This window comes from Elephas maximus, chromosome 3 (assembly GCF_024166365.1).
Source record: "Elephas maximus indicus isolate mEleMax1 chromosome 3, mEleMax1 primary haplotype, whole genome shotgun sequence".
Taxonomy (NCBI): Eukaryota; Metazoa; Chordata; class Mammalia; order Proboscidea; family Elephantidae; genus Elephas; species Elephas maximus.
In genome coordinates this window covers 9,333,135-9,347,537 of record NC_064821.1, presented here as the reverse complement: position 1 = coordinate 9,347,537, position 14,403 = coordinate 9,333,135, and the positions used below count along the sequence as shown (strand labels likewise).

Sequence of the window (14,403 nt, the reverse complement as noted above, 5' to 3'; positions counted from 1 at the left end):
CAGGACCGGCTTTAAAGTGCTGAGTTTGTTTGGGCAGACGTGTTGGTTTCTCAGGAACTAGATGTCCACAGGAACAAGAGGGAGCTGGCGTGGGGGGCATCTTAGATCTTGCCCACTATGGCCTCCCAGAGGAGCAAACAGCCTGGGCAGAAACCAAGCTCCTGAATTCCTAGGGACTAAGGCTATGGCTGCTAACCAAAAGGTTGGCAGTTCAAATCCACCAGGCGCTCCTTGGAAACTATGGGGCAGTTCTACTCTGCCCTATTGGGTCACTATGAGTCAGAATTGACTCCACGGCAATGGGTTTGTTTTTTTTATAAGGAGGGAGGGTAGAGCAGTGGTGGTTCAGTGGTAGGATTCTTGCTTTCTGTGCAGGAGACCTGGGTTTGAGTCCCAGCCCGTGCACTTCATGCCTGGTGGTACAACAGTTATGTCTGGGCTGCTAAGAGAAAGGTTGCCAGTTTGAACCCGCCCAGTGGCTCCAGGGGTGAAAGACCTGGCAATTTGCTTCCACAAAGTTTACATCCTAGCAAGCCCTGTGGGACAGTTCTACTCTGTCACACAGGGTCACTACGAGTTGGAATCCACCCTAGGGGAGAACGACGGGTGCAGCTTTGCTTCAGGGTAGGTTTGAAGGATTGCCCTCACAGTCCCCTCTGAATAAATGTTTTTGGCTGAATTAACAAACGAATGGCAGGGACGAATTGCTGCAGTGCTAAGGCTGAGTTAACAAACGAATGGCAGGGACGAATTGCTGCAGTGCTAAATTGAAGACTCTCTCATGTGAAAATCTGCCAAAAGCAACCGATTAGAAGATCATGGAATCAATTTATGCAGTCACCATCAGCATCTGAATTAAGATGAAATAGTAGCAAATATGGAAGTGTGTTACACAAAGTATCGTCTCATGAATAAATGTTTTTAGTTACACTGTATACATGTTTGTGTGTACTGGGCCTCTGGGTTAACTGTATTTCCTGTTGTGTGTTGTTGTTAAAACAAGTTTGAAAGCCACCCAGCTACTAACTGTTGACGCTGGGCAAATTCACTCATTCTTTCTGGGCCTCAGTTTCCTGATCTGTAAAGTGGGGATAATTGGTAGCACCTTCTCAGGCACCTTCTCAGGATACGACTGTGAAATTTGACTGAGTTGTTGTTGTTGGGTAACATCGAGTCCCTTCTGACTCATAGTAACCCTATGTACAACAGGACGAAACACTCCCCAGTCCTGTGTCATCCTCACAATCTTTGTTATACTTGAGCCCATTGTTGCAGCCACTGTGTCAATCCATCTCGTTGAGGGTCTTCCTCTCTTTCACTGACTCTCTACTTTACCAAGCATGTTGTCCTTCTCCAGGCACTGGTCCCTCCTGATAACATGTCCAAAGTACATGAGAACAAGTCTTGCCAACCTTTCTGGCTTGACTGAGTTAGCACGTGAATGTTAAGGACACTGCCTGGAACATAAGAACAAGTTAATCAATGCTCACTGTTATGATTACTTGTTGAATGAATGAGCTGATGCCTAATCTTTTCTTTAATTGCCCTCCCTGCTTCTTTTCAGAACTAGCTTTTTCTCCTAGAGTTTCTTTCTCCTGATTTTAATTTGTACTGTTAAAGCAAAAATCATATTAAGCCAACAACAGAAATTGATTGAACTTGATTGGATATATGGAGCCCTGGTGGCACTGTGGGTAAGCATTCAGCTGCTAACCAAAAGGTCAGTGGTTTGAACCCACCAGCCGCTCCCTGGAAACCCTTTGGGGCAGTTTTACTCTGCCCTTTGGGGTCTCTATGAGGCAGAATCGACTTGACAGCAAGGAGTTTTTTGTTTTGTTTTGTTTTGATTCACTATAAGATTTGCGCTATGAGTCGGAATTGACTCGAGGGCAATGGGTTTTATATGATTTGCAAATCAGGGTTAACATTTTCATTAGGAAGTAAAAAATGTTCCCAAGAGGAAAGAATTTCCAAAGAGTCTTATACCCCATCTTTTCAACATTGCCATGGAAACGGGGCCAGAACAGTGTTTACATAATGACAATTTATCCTAGCACACAGCTTCTGGTTTGACCTGTACTCTGCTTCTCAAAGCTGACTGTACACAGAGAATTCTTCAAAAGAGCGCAGTACCTAAGTCAAAACGGTCTTTACTAAGGTTTACTAGGCTATATTGTTTGACTTTAAAGGTGACTTTAGGAGACCAGGGAGCCCTGTGGCACAGTGCTTAAGCATTTGGCTGCTAACCAAAATCTACCAGCCACTGCTTGGGAACCTTATAGGGCAGTTCTACTCTGCCCTATATGGTCACTCAGAGTCAGAATCGACTGGATGGCAACAGGTTTGGTTTTTTGGTTTAGAAAACCAGGGCAATGGCCTGGGTGAGTCACCCCAACTCCATGAAACCTCAAAACTGTATTTCACAAATGAAGTAAAACTGTTTCTCAGTACTCACACCCATTCTAACCTCTTTTCCCAAGCAACTATACATATTTTTACTTATTTATTCTGTTTGTTTTCCATGTCCCCCCACTAAAATATAAGCTCTATGAGAGTGGATGAGATGGTCGTCTGTCCTGTTCACAGCTAAGCCCCACCACCTACACACCAGGAGTGGCAAACATTTTCTCTAAAGGGACAGACAGTCTTCTAGGCTTTCCTTATGCATTTATGCTTATAACACATGGTTTTCTCGAAACTACTCAACTGGCAACTACTCAACTCTGTTCATGCTGCCTGAAACCAGCCTTCCTCATTGCTTAACAGAATGAGCATTGGTGTGTTTCAATAAAACTTTATTTACAAAAACAGGCAGGCTGAATTTGGCCCACAGGCCGTAGTTCCTCAACCCTTAAACTACTTGAAAATACTGGCTGCAATAATTTGAACCTGAGTTTCATATAGTTTTTACATGTCACAAGAGACTCTTCTCCTTTTGATTTTTTAACCATTTAAAAATGTTTATTTCAATTCTTAGCCCACGGCAATGTCATGGAATTGTACGTGTAGGAATTGTTGAATTGCTCTATCTTTTGCTGTGTATATTCTCAAAAAAAAAAAAAAAAAAGTACCAAACCAGAAACTATTTTTTTAATTCCTAGCTTGTGGGCCACACACAGATTTGGCCTAAGAGCCCTAGTTTGCTAACCCCTAACCCAGACTGTGCTTGTTGTTTGCCGTGAAGTGACCAAGTAGAACTGCCCCATAGGATTTTCTAGGCTATAAACTTTATAAAAGGAGCCCTAGTGGCACTGTGTTTAAGTGCTGGGCTGCTACCCAAAAGGTTGGTGGTTCAAACCCACCTCTCTGCAGGAGAAAGATGTGGCAGTCTGCTTCCAGAAAGATTACAGTCTTGGAAACCCTATGGGGCAGTTCTCCTTTGTCCTATATGGTCGCTACAAGTCAGAACCCACTCCACAACAACGGGTTAATCTTCATGAGAGCAAATGTTGTTGTTGTTAGGTGCTGTCGAGTCTGTTGCGACTCACAGTGACCCCGCGTACAACAGAATGAGACACTGCCTGGTCCTGCGCATTTCGCACGATCCTTGCTGTGTTTGAGCCCACTGTTGCAGCCACTGTGTCAATCCATCTCCTTGAGGGTTTTCCTCTTTTTCACTGACCCTCTGCTTTACCAAGCATGATGTCCTTCTCCAGGGACTGATCCTTCATGATAACATGTCCAAAGTATGTGAAACATAGTCTCGCCATCCTTGCTTCTAAGGAACACTCTGGCTGCACTTCTTCTAAGACAGATTTGAGAGCAAATAGCCAGGTCTTTCTTCCGCACTTCCACTGCGTGGGTTCAAATCATTTACCTTCCATTAGCAGCAGAGCACATAACCATGGCACCACCAGGGCTCCTCAGATTGTGCCTAGGCGTCCGATGATCGCTTGTGGAACAAATATAGGTGCCTGTGTCCCTGCAACTCTTCCTTTTCCAAGGCAGCCACCGTCCCTGCCCCGCGCGCGCCTCCCTGTCGCCAACCTCCGGTCCGCGCGCGCCGCCGCCAGGCCCCACCCTCCCTCGAGGCAATTGGCTAGCCATCGGTCTCGGCCTGGGGGGGGGGGCGCCCTCTTTGACAGGCATGACGGGCATCCAATAGGCGACCGCAGAGACTCGCGCCCCGCCCCCCGCGCCCGTTGGGGGCGGGCCTGGGCGGGCCGTTGAGGGGTGGGGCGTGGGCCTGGTAACCGTTGCCGGTAACAACGCCCCGCCTCGTCCTGGCGGGAGGGCGGCGCGAGGCGGGCTGGCGGGCGGGCTGCGGGAGCGGGAGGAGGAGCGGCCGCCGCCGCCACCGCCGCCGCCATAGAGACTGTAGCCGTGGAGACTGTTACTTACCAACGGGGACCAACACGCAGCAGCCGCCGCCGCCGCCGCGGGAGCCGCTGCCCGAACTCCCGGCCCGAACTCCAGGTGACCGATGCGACCGCCCCGGGCCCGGCCCGGCCGGGGGCGCGGGGGGCGGCGGGGACCCCGCGGGGGTTGGGGGCGCACCCCCGGTCACCCCAACGTCCGCACGACCCGCCCATGCACCCCGGTCCGGAGTGTGGGGCCCCCTGGCGACGCCCCCTCGCTCCTGCTCCGCAGACTCGGGGGAAGTGGGGACCCATCTTCTCACTTTTCACGAGACTTCCTGGATCAGGGACGCCCGGGGACCCCTCTCTCACCTTTACCTTCAGGCTCCCTGAAATGGGGCACCCCGGAAACTCCTCTCTCACTTTTCTTTAAACTTCCTGAATTTGGGGCGCCGTGGGGACCCTTCTCTCACTCTTACTCTCAGGCTCCCTGAGTTGGGGATGCCTGGGTACCCTCTTTCTACTTTCACCCCCAAATCCCGGAGATTGGGACACCCCTAGGGCCACGCTCTCACTCTTACCCTCAGACTCGTTGAATTGGGGGCTTCCAGGAACCCTCTTTTCACTTTTACCCCCAAGTTCCTGAAATTGGGGCACCCGCAGGACCCCTCTCTCACTCTTGCCCTCAAACTCCCTGAATTGGAGGTGCCCTGAAGACCTCCCGCTCACTTTCACCCCAAAATCCTGGACTTGGGGCATCCTGGGACCCCTTCTCATTTTGATCCCCAAATTCCCTGAATTTGGGGGCTCCGCCTGAGCCGCCTTCTCACTCTTTAACCAAAACTCGGTACGTTTGTCCTAGGGTGAACCCCCTTCTGACTTTTTCTCCGCAAACTCTCCAAAAATCGGGAGTCCGGGGGAACAGTTCCTCCCCTTTTGACCAAAAATCCTCATGTTTCGGGTTCCTGGGACATCTACCCCCTCTCCCTTTTAGCCCTCACATCCCTCAGTTTGGGGGACCCTGGGTCCGCCCTTCCTTCCCCGCCCCTCTAGAAAGCTCCTTCGCACGCCCGCAGCTCCTCTATTTGGATGGCGAGGAAAGTTTCACCCAAGGTTTCGTTTTGTCGTAATTTATTAATTTATTATGTGGTTACAGAGCCGAGCCTGTGGCCCAAACTGCGCGGTGGCATTTTCTGCTGGTGTTGTGCCAGTGCATATGTGTGTGTTTGTGTGCTTAAACCCCACCCCTTGTCCCCCAGCACACACGCGCCCCCCAAATGCGCTTGATTCCTTTCTCTTTCTCTCTTGGAGCAGCCTTCCCGGTCCCCTGCTCTGTCCCGGGTTGGGCTTTGTCGCGGCTACGGTCTCGGAAAGTTGGGTTTCCAGGTCCCAGTGGCTATTTCCAGGGCTCCCAGGCTGGAACTGCCCCTGCTATTCTGGCGGCCGGCAGGGCAGTTCATCTTCTTATTTTAACCTCCCGGTGGCCCCCAGGAATGGGGGCGGGGGACACAGAAGGACAGATGTAGCGCCATTGCAGGGCTGCAGACCTCATTTGTGCCACAAGCACAAAATTCTTTTCTTGCTTTGTGCAATAAACTGTCAGTGCCGGCTTTGGCAAGTCTTTAAATTTTTTTTTTCTCCCCCCCCAGTCAGCGTTATTATCTGCAGATCCAAAATGTCAAACCTGTACGAGTTCATTCTCACTTTCAACTAAGACTTCTCCGCCACACACACACACACACACACACACACGCGCACACACACACACACACACACACATCAACGGCAATAACTTGTTTTTTGCCTGAACATATTGTCAACATGTTTTTATCCTTTCATGCTCTGAAACATTGTTGTTATGTAAACACTTTTACTCTCTGTCCCTCTGGGGGTTACTTGGGGAAGGGGGTTCCTGGTCTTTTTCCCTCTCTGAGTTTAAACACTTGAACTAACTGGAAAATAACCTTACAAATGGCTTCTCACCTCCTCTGACCAGAGAAGTAACAGTTTATGGGAAGCCCTCCTAGGGAAGGAATTTTGTTTCCTTAATTGTCAGGGCTCCTCCACAGGGGAAGACAGACTGCCAAAGCACTGGAGTGTCGGACTGGTCGTTTTTTAGGCTTCTGCTAAAGGCTTCTCATGGTATAGGGTGAGAAAGATAACTGGTTTCTGATTAGGTGATATTTCAACTGCTTTGAATCGGGAATGAGTTCAGAAGTACAGTTGTTTGCAGTCCTGAATTATTTAGCCCTTTGGGTACATTCCTACCTCATCCCAGATGAACCTCCTAGTAAGGTCAAAAAGGGAAGGAGGGGGGGGGACAGATTTCTTAATTACCCCAAGTAATAGGCAAGTCCTTCGAAATTCAGTTGTTATTTGCTTTCTGGGTGAAGGGCACATATTACCTGAAAGTGGTTTGTTGTGGTACTATTCATCTTTTAGCAATATCTATCATGGAAGCACTGCTAGGACCAATCGATTCACCAGAAAGGCAGATGCCAGGAAATTGCTTATCTGGGCCTTATTTCGTAGGTCTAATTTGTAGTGTACGTCAGGGTTGTATCCTTTCTCCATACCTATTCAATCTGTATGCTGAGCAAATAATCCGAGAAACTGGACTGTATGAAGAAGAATGGGGCATCAGGATCAGAAGAAGACTCATTAACAACCTGTGTCATGCAGATGACACAACTGTGCTTTCTGAAAGCAAAGAGGACTTGAAGCACTTACTGATGAAAATCGAAGACCACAGCTTTCAGTATGGATTACACCTCAACATAAAGAAAACAAAAATCCTCACGATGGGACCAATAAACACCATCATGATATATGGAGAAAAGATTGAAATTGTCAAGGATTTTATTTTACTTGGATCCACAGTCAACACCTGTGGAAACAGTAGTCAAGAAATTAAACGGCGTATTGCATTGGGCAAATCTGTTGCAAAGGACCTTTTTAAAGTATTAAAAAGCAAAGATGTCACTTTGAGGACTGAGGTGCACCTGACTCAAGCCGTGGTATTTCAATCATGTGAAAGCTGAACAGTGAATAAGGAAGACCGAAGAAGAATTGATGCCTTTGAACTGTGGTGTTGGTGAAGAATATTGAATATACCAGAAGAATGAACAAAGCTCTCAAGAAAGAAGTACAACCAGAATGCTCCCTACAGGCGAACATGGCAAGACTTTGTCTCACATACTTTGGACATGTTGTCAGGAGGGCCCAGTCCCTGGAGAAGGACATTATGCCTGGTAAAGTAGAGGGTCAGTGAAAAAGAGGAAGACCCTCAACGAGATGGATTGACACAGTGGCTACAACGGTGGGCTCAAGCATAACAACGATTGTGAGGATGGCGCAGGACTGGGTAATAGGGTCGCTATGAGTCGGAACCAACTCGACAGCACCTAACGACAACAACTTTTAGTTTCAGGTTAGAGTTATAACTAATTCATATTAATCAACAGTTAATTTATCTTTAATTAAATTTCTTTAACACTGTAATTGAATCCAAATTTGGAATGTACTTGTGAGATTTTTATAGTAACAAGTGGTTGTTTAGGTCCCTGGGTAGCACAGAGAATTTGCGAACCTCCTGCCGTTGAGTCGGTTCCGACTCATGGTGACCCCACATGTTACAGAGTAGCAGTGCTCCATAGGGTTTTCTTGGCTGTAATTTTTATGGAAACAGATTGCCAGGCTTTTGTTCTGTGGTCCTACTGGGGGGATGCAAACCACCAACTTTTTGGTTAATGGTTGAGTGTGAACCGTTTGGACCACCCCGGCATCTAGATAAGGACCATAGATATGACCTCATGTCAGTTCAGGTCCAGCATTGTCACAAGTGAGTCTGTGCCAAACTTAAGAAAATCTTCCAGTTTTCAGAGGTTTTTGGATTTCAGCATTGTCATAAGGGATCATGGACCTTTGTAGAAAAACAGACTTTTGACTCTCTTTCTATAATTAATGGCCATTAACTCCTTCTCTGCCGGCCGTGTTCTCCTGGGTATGTGTCTGGCGTGTACCATTTGCATCGAGTCAGCTCTGAATCATGGCAGCCCATGTGTGTCAGAGCAGAAGTGGGTCCACAGGGTTTTCAGTGGCTGATTTCCCAGAAGGAGATCACCAGGCCTTTCTTCCAACATGCCTCTGGGTGGACTTGAACCTCCAGCCTTTCAGTTAGCAGCTGAGCACTTGACTGTTTGCACCACCCAGGGACTCTGTTTGGCAACAGTATATACTTAGTTTGTTGAATGAAAGAGTGTATGGGAATTAGAGAACTGAAAACCACCTGTATACCTCTTGGAAATCTCAAGATCAGCAAAAGAATTCTTATAGAAAAAAAAGAGAGTGAGAGAGAACTTTATGAGAGGAAGCCCTAGAATGAGTTGGAATCAACTCCACAGCAGTGGTTTTTGTTTTTGGCAGGAAAGGGGACCCCTGTGTGCAGCAAACAGTTAACACGCTCAACTTCTAACCGAAAGGTTGGAGGCTCAAGTCCACCCGAAGGAGCCTCAGAAGAAAGACCTGGCGATCTGGTTCTGAAAACCCAGTCATTGAAAACCCTGGGGGGCACAATTCTGCCCTGACGCGCACAGGGTCGCCACGAGTCTGCCAGCTCGGCGGCAGCTGGCCTGGCATTCTGGGTTGTGGGGTGAGGAGTGGGTGAAGGACAGTGGGAGGAAGAGCAGGGATTGCCCATGCCAAGTCTGGGGAGAGTTGGTGCCAGGGAAGCGCCATCTGACCGGCAAGGATGGCTCTATTACAATACTAAATGTAATTAAAGTTAAATTAGCTAAATATGGATTAATATTAATGACCAATAAGGCTGATATGAAGCTAAAAATTAGATCCACGAAATAAGAACCAGATACACAGTGCAGGGGACTGGGTTCTAAGATCTTCCCAACAGAAAGAAGCTACCCAGCTGCCTGCAGGACACCCCCAGGTGGCTTCTTAGCAATGGCCTGTCGGGACCGTGAACTTGTATCTCCCTCTCACCAGCTCAGCAGCCAGTCGGAGCCTGGTAACATGGCAGCCACATTAAGTCCCACTGGGTTCTCCTCTCTGCTCACAACCTCCCATAGCTCCCATCTCACTTTGCGCAAAAGCCACAGTCTCTCCTGGCTCCCCCCACCCCATAGCTTTGTGACGCCGATCCCTTGTGCTCACTCAGCTTGGGCCCTCTGGCCTCTCGGAAGTTCCTCAAACCCTCTCTCTGGAAGGCTTCTTACCCAGGTATTGGTGGGGCTGGCTCCTACAAAGACCTCGCTTCCTTCAGCCCTTTTTGAAAATGTCACCACCTCCAGGAGGCCCTCCCAGGCCACCTACTCAAAATGACAGCGCTCTGACCCTTCTTGGCCTCATCTCCTGCTTGCTTTTTCTCCTTCGCACTGATCACCATGAACACACACTGTAAATTAAAACCAGTTGCCGTCGAGTCGATTCTGACTCATGGCCACCCCACGTGTGTCAGGGTAGGACTGTGCTCCAATAAGGTTTTCAATGGCAGTAGATTTTTTGGAAGTAGATCACCAGCCCTTTCTTCCGAGGCAATTCAGGTGGACTCAAACTGCCAGCCTTTCGGTTAGCAGCTGAGTGCTTAATCATTTGCGGCACTCAGGGACTCCCACAGTGTGTCATACATGTTATTCTGTTATCACTATCCCCTCATTAGAATGTCAGCTTGGGCAGGGCAGGGAATTCTGTCTTGTTTTATTAACTTCTTTATCCCTGGGGCCAAGAATAATGCCTAGCACCAAGGAGAGCGTATGATAAATATTTGTTAAATGAATGGGTAAATGGATTTCGTTGACACCTAGGGGGAACGCACGTGCAGAAATTAAGAGTTGCTCGTTACGGGCCATATGTTGCTGCCTATGAGACTGGTGGGCCTCCAAAGGGAAGAGTGAGGGAAAAATTATGGGCTACAACACTGGATGCTGCAGACATGGGCTTTGGGGCCCAGCAGATAAGGGGTTAAATTGCGGTGTCACCATTTATTAGCTCATGGACTGGGTAAGGTTCAGCATCTGGGAACTAGGTAATAACACTTGTATGGTTGCCATGTTAGGAATAATATCTGTGAACTATTTTAGCACAGCTCCAGGCACGTAGTAGGTGTTCAACAGAGAGTTGCTATTATTATAGTTATTGTTATTATTAGAATGACGCAAACAAGCAGTAAGTGGCCTGGGATTATCTATTTTTTCTTTTGGTTTTCTGACCAGTGCCAAATGCTGAGGAGGCATGCGGTAAATCTTCCTCACTTGGTTGAGTGGTTGAGCCTTGCTGTTAATTGCCGGAGAAGGGCTCTGACTCATGACTCCCGTATGCAGAACAGAACGAGAGGTTGCCCAGTCCTGTGTGGCCTTCATGATCGTTGGTGTGCTCGAGTCCATCGTTGCAGCTGTTGAGTCAGTCCATCTCATGGAGGGTTTCCCTTGTTTTCTCTGACGCTCCACCTTACCAAACACAATGTCCCTTTCTAGTGATTGGTCTTTCCTGATGACGTATCCAAAGTAACAGAGCTGAAGACTCTCCTTGCCCGTGTCTAAGGAGCATTCTGGTTGTATTCTTTCCTAAAACTCATTTGTTTGTTCTTCTGGCAGTTCACGGTATAGTCAACATTCTTTGCCAACACCATAATTCAAACACGTCAGCTCATCTTCTGTCTTCCTTTTCCATTGTCCCATTTTCTCCCCACGTTTTACTTGGATCTGCAATTAACGCCCATGGAAGCAGCAGCCAAGAAATCACACGACATGTTGCATCCGGCACATCTGCTGCAAAAGACCTCTTCAAAGTTTTGAAAAGCAAAGAGGTCACTTTGGGGACTAAGGCATGCCTAACCTACGCCATGGTCTTTTCAATCGCCTTATGCGCGCAAAGCTGAACAATGAAAAAGGAACACAGAAGAAAGAACTGATGCATTTGAACTGTGGTTAAGCCTTACACTGTCTGTTTTAGGGTGGGAAAACGCCTTACGTTAGGTTAGAAAGTCACTGATACAAATATGATACTCTACCATGTAAGCGTTCAACATAAACAAAAACAACAACAAAAAAAAGTCGCTTGGAGTCCTACATCTTGGTTGTGCTATATAAGTCCATCTTAAATTAGCCCCCAGACATCACACTTGCTGAGGAGGTTGTGAAATGGCCAGACTCTTCAGGCAGAACTTCTAGATGAGAACATTGTAAAATGAGTTTCCCTCCCCTGTTATCTCTGGCTCTTCGATGCCAACGCGGTCGAAGTTTGGAAAGGAGCCATCTGGAGCCCAGACCCTGCCTGCTCTTCATGCCAGGACTTGAACTGGGTCTGTAGGAGCGTTCCACGTGGCCTCGCTCCTCACTGCTCCTCCGCGCTTTCCTCCTGAAATCACATTCCTGGTGTGTGACACACAGCCCTTCCTCGCAGGCTTTAAAACTCTGTTTTACGCCCTAGCAATTTCTCTCTCTTTTCCAAATTTTATTGCGGCGAACATATACCTAACCAAACATCCGCCACTGCAACAGTTTCTTTGTGTTTAATTTAGTAACGTTGACTGCATTCTTCAGGTTGTACAGCCATCCTTGTTACTCTTTTCCACATCATTCCACCACCATTAACATAGGTTCACAGCCCCCTAAGCAGAAATACCCCCTTTCTCCCTCCCTCCCACCCCCGCTAACCACTTAATAAGCTTTGGTTTCTATGTATCGTTTATTTCTCTTAAGTGAGATCACACACTATTTGCCCTTTGGTGACTGACTGATTTCGCTCAGTGTGATGTTTTCAGGGTCCATCCAGGCTGTGGCATGTGTCGGGACTGCATTCCTCTTCACGGCTCAGTAGTATTCCATTGTGTGTAGAGACCACATTGTGTTTCTCCATCATGTGTTGGTAGACCTCGGGGTTGTTCCCACCTTTTGGCTCTTGTGAAAAGTGCCCCAGTGAATGTTGCTGTACAAGTTTCTGTTTGCGTTTCAGCCTTCAGTTCTTCTGGGTAGGTACCTAGAAGGGGGATTGCTAACCCTGGCAATTTCTTATTCTTATTTTTGTTTGTGAATCCTATGAATTTCCTAAAATTATAGTTGACATCTCATGACCATAGATGATACTACGGTGCTAGGATAGCACCTGCCGTGGTTCATGTTTAAAAATGAATTAAGAATATGTACAGCTTATGTAATGGAGCCCTGGCTGCACAGCGGTTAAGCATTCAGCTGCTAACCAAAAGGTCGGCAGTTTGAATCCACCAGCCGCTCCTTGGAAACCCTGTGGGGCAGTTCTACTCTGTCCTATAGGGTCTCTATGAGTCAGAATCGACTTGACAGCAGTGGGTTTTTTTGTTTTACATGAATGGCCTGGTAGAGTGATTATTTGTTGTTTACTATGTAATGAAGCCTCGATGTGCTACATACAGTAAGCCTTTTTAAGTTATTTTGAGCATGTATGTATGTGAGTGTGTGTGTGTATGAGTGAGAACAGGGGCAGGGCATAATTCACAACAAGAGATTCCCCATATGTGAACTTTAGCCACAAACTGAATGATAGAGGCAATAAAGGAGCCCTGGTGGCACAACGGTTAAGCGCTTGGCTGCAAACCAAAAGGTTGGTAGTTCGAACCCACCAAGCGACTCCACAGGAAAAAGACCTGGGGCAATCTGCTCCTGTAAAGATCACAGCGTAGAAAACCCTGTGGGGCAGAGTAGATAGGAACCTTAGGGGCAGTAAATTTATGCTAATGAGGGAGGAACAATTTGGAAAAGCATGGTGAGAATGGTTGCCCAACTCGAAGGGTGTACTCAGTGTCTCTGAATTGTACATGGAGAAATGGTCGAATTGGTGTATGTCCTCTGTGTATATTCTCAACAACAACAAAAAATAAATTATATATATATTTTTAAAAAACCCTATGGGGCAGTTCTGCTCTATCACGTTGGGTGGCGGAAGTTGAAAATTGACTCCACAGCACCCAACAACAACATCAGAGGCAATAAAACAGGGCGGGGTGGTGCTGACTGGGAGCCTCCCGTGTCCAGGGAAGCTCCTAAAGAGGTAACAGGTGAGCTGAGACCGAAATGGTGAGAAGGAGCCACCTTACGAAGTTCAAGGGAAGAGCCTCGCTGGTAAGCGTGGCAGGGGCAAAGGTCCTGTGGTGGGTGGAGTCTGCTGGGCCTGGTCAGGGCAGAGAAAGGCAGCCAGTGTCGCTGGAGCCCAGTGTGGGAAGGGCGGTGAGACAGCCCGGGAGTGTGTCTAGGCCACAGGGAAGAGTTTGGATGCCGTTGTGAATATGAGCAAGGTTATCCATAGGTTTCACCCCAGCGTGTAGCTGTCAATCTGTGGTGTTGAGCCGGGCACTGGAGGCCCTGCTGTCTTGACCCCTGACATTTGTTCATCATTCATTCATTCACTTATTGCCGTCTTTGAGTCAAACACCATTCTGTGAGGTTACAAAGATTAAAGATCAACAAGGAGGAGGAGACGGTCTCGAAAAGGGGATGTACCGCTGGCAGCTGGGCCATGGTGGGACAGTGGTGGAATCCTCACCTTCTGTGCAGACCTGGGTTCCGTTCCCAGCCGGGACACCCCATGGGCAGCTACCACCTGCCCGTCAGTGGAGGCTCATGTGTTGCTACGATGCTGAACAGATTTCAGTGGCGCTTCCAGACTAAGATGGACTAGGAAGAAAGACCTGGCAATTAACTTCTGAAAATCAACTGATGAAAACCCCATGGATCACGGAATATTGTCGAAGACTTCGACTCTCTTACTTTGAGTGTGTCATCAGGAGGGACCAATGGGCAGATAAGGACGTCATGTTTGGTAAAGTGGAGGGCCGGTGAAGGCACAGGACACCCTCCGTGAGATGGATTGATACAATAGCCATAACAGTGGACTCGGACATACCAGTGTCCGTGAAGATGATGCAGGACCAGGCGGCATTTTGTCCTGTTGTGCTTGGGGTGCCCTGAGTCAGAGCTGACTCGATGGCAACTAACAACAACGACAGCATGGGACCTGGTGACTCGCTGTGGGGTGCAGAGGGCGATACCCAGATGTCTGATTGTAGGGAAAGGGCAGAAGATGATGCGTCAGTGAACTAAGGGCCGTGGGAGAAGCT

At 47.9% G+C, this 14,403-nt stretch overlaps 1 protein-coding gene across 3 annotated transcripts in view; it reads left to right on the top strand.

Moving 5' to 3' along the window:
* Positions 1-4,257: 4,257 nt before the first annotated feature.
* Positions 4,258-14,403, top strand: part of RFX2 (regulatory factor X2) — a 112,473-nt gene continuing 102,327 nt past the window's right edge. For all 3 annotated transcript variants that reach the window (XM_049876527.1, XM_049876524.1, XM_049876528.1), the window contains exon 1: positions 4,258-4,416. The gene's annotated coding sequence lies outside the window, so the exon portion shown is untranslated. The remainder of the gene's footprint in view (positions 4,417-14,403) is intronic.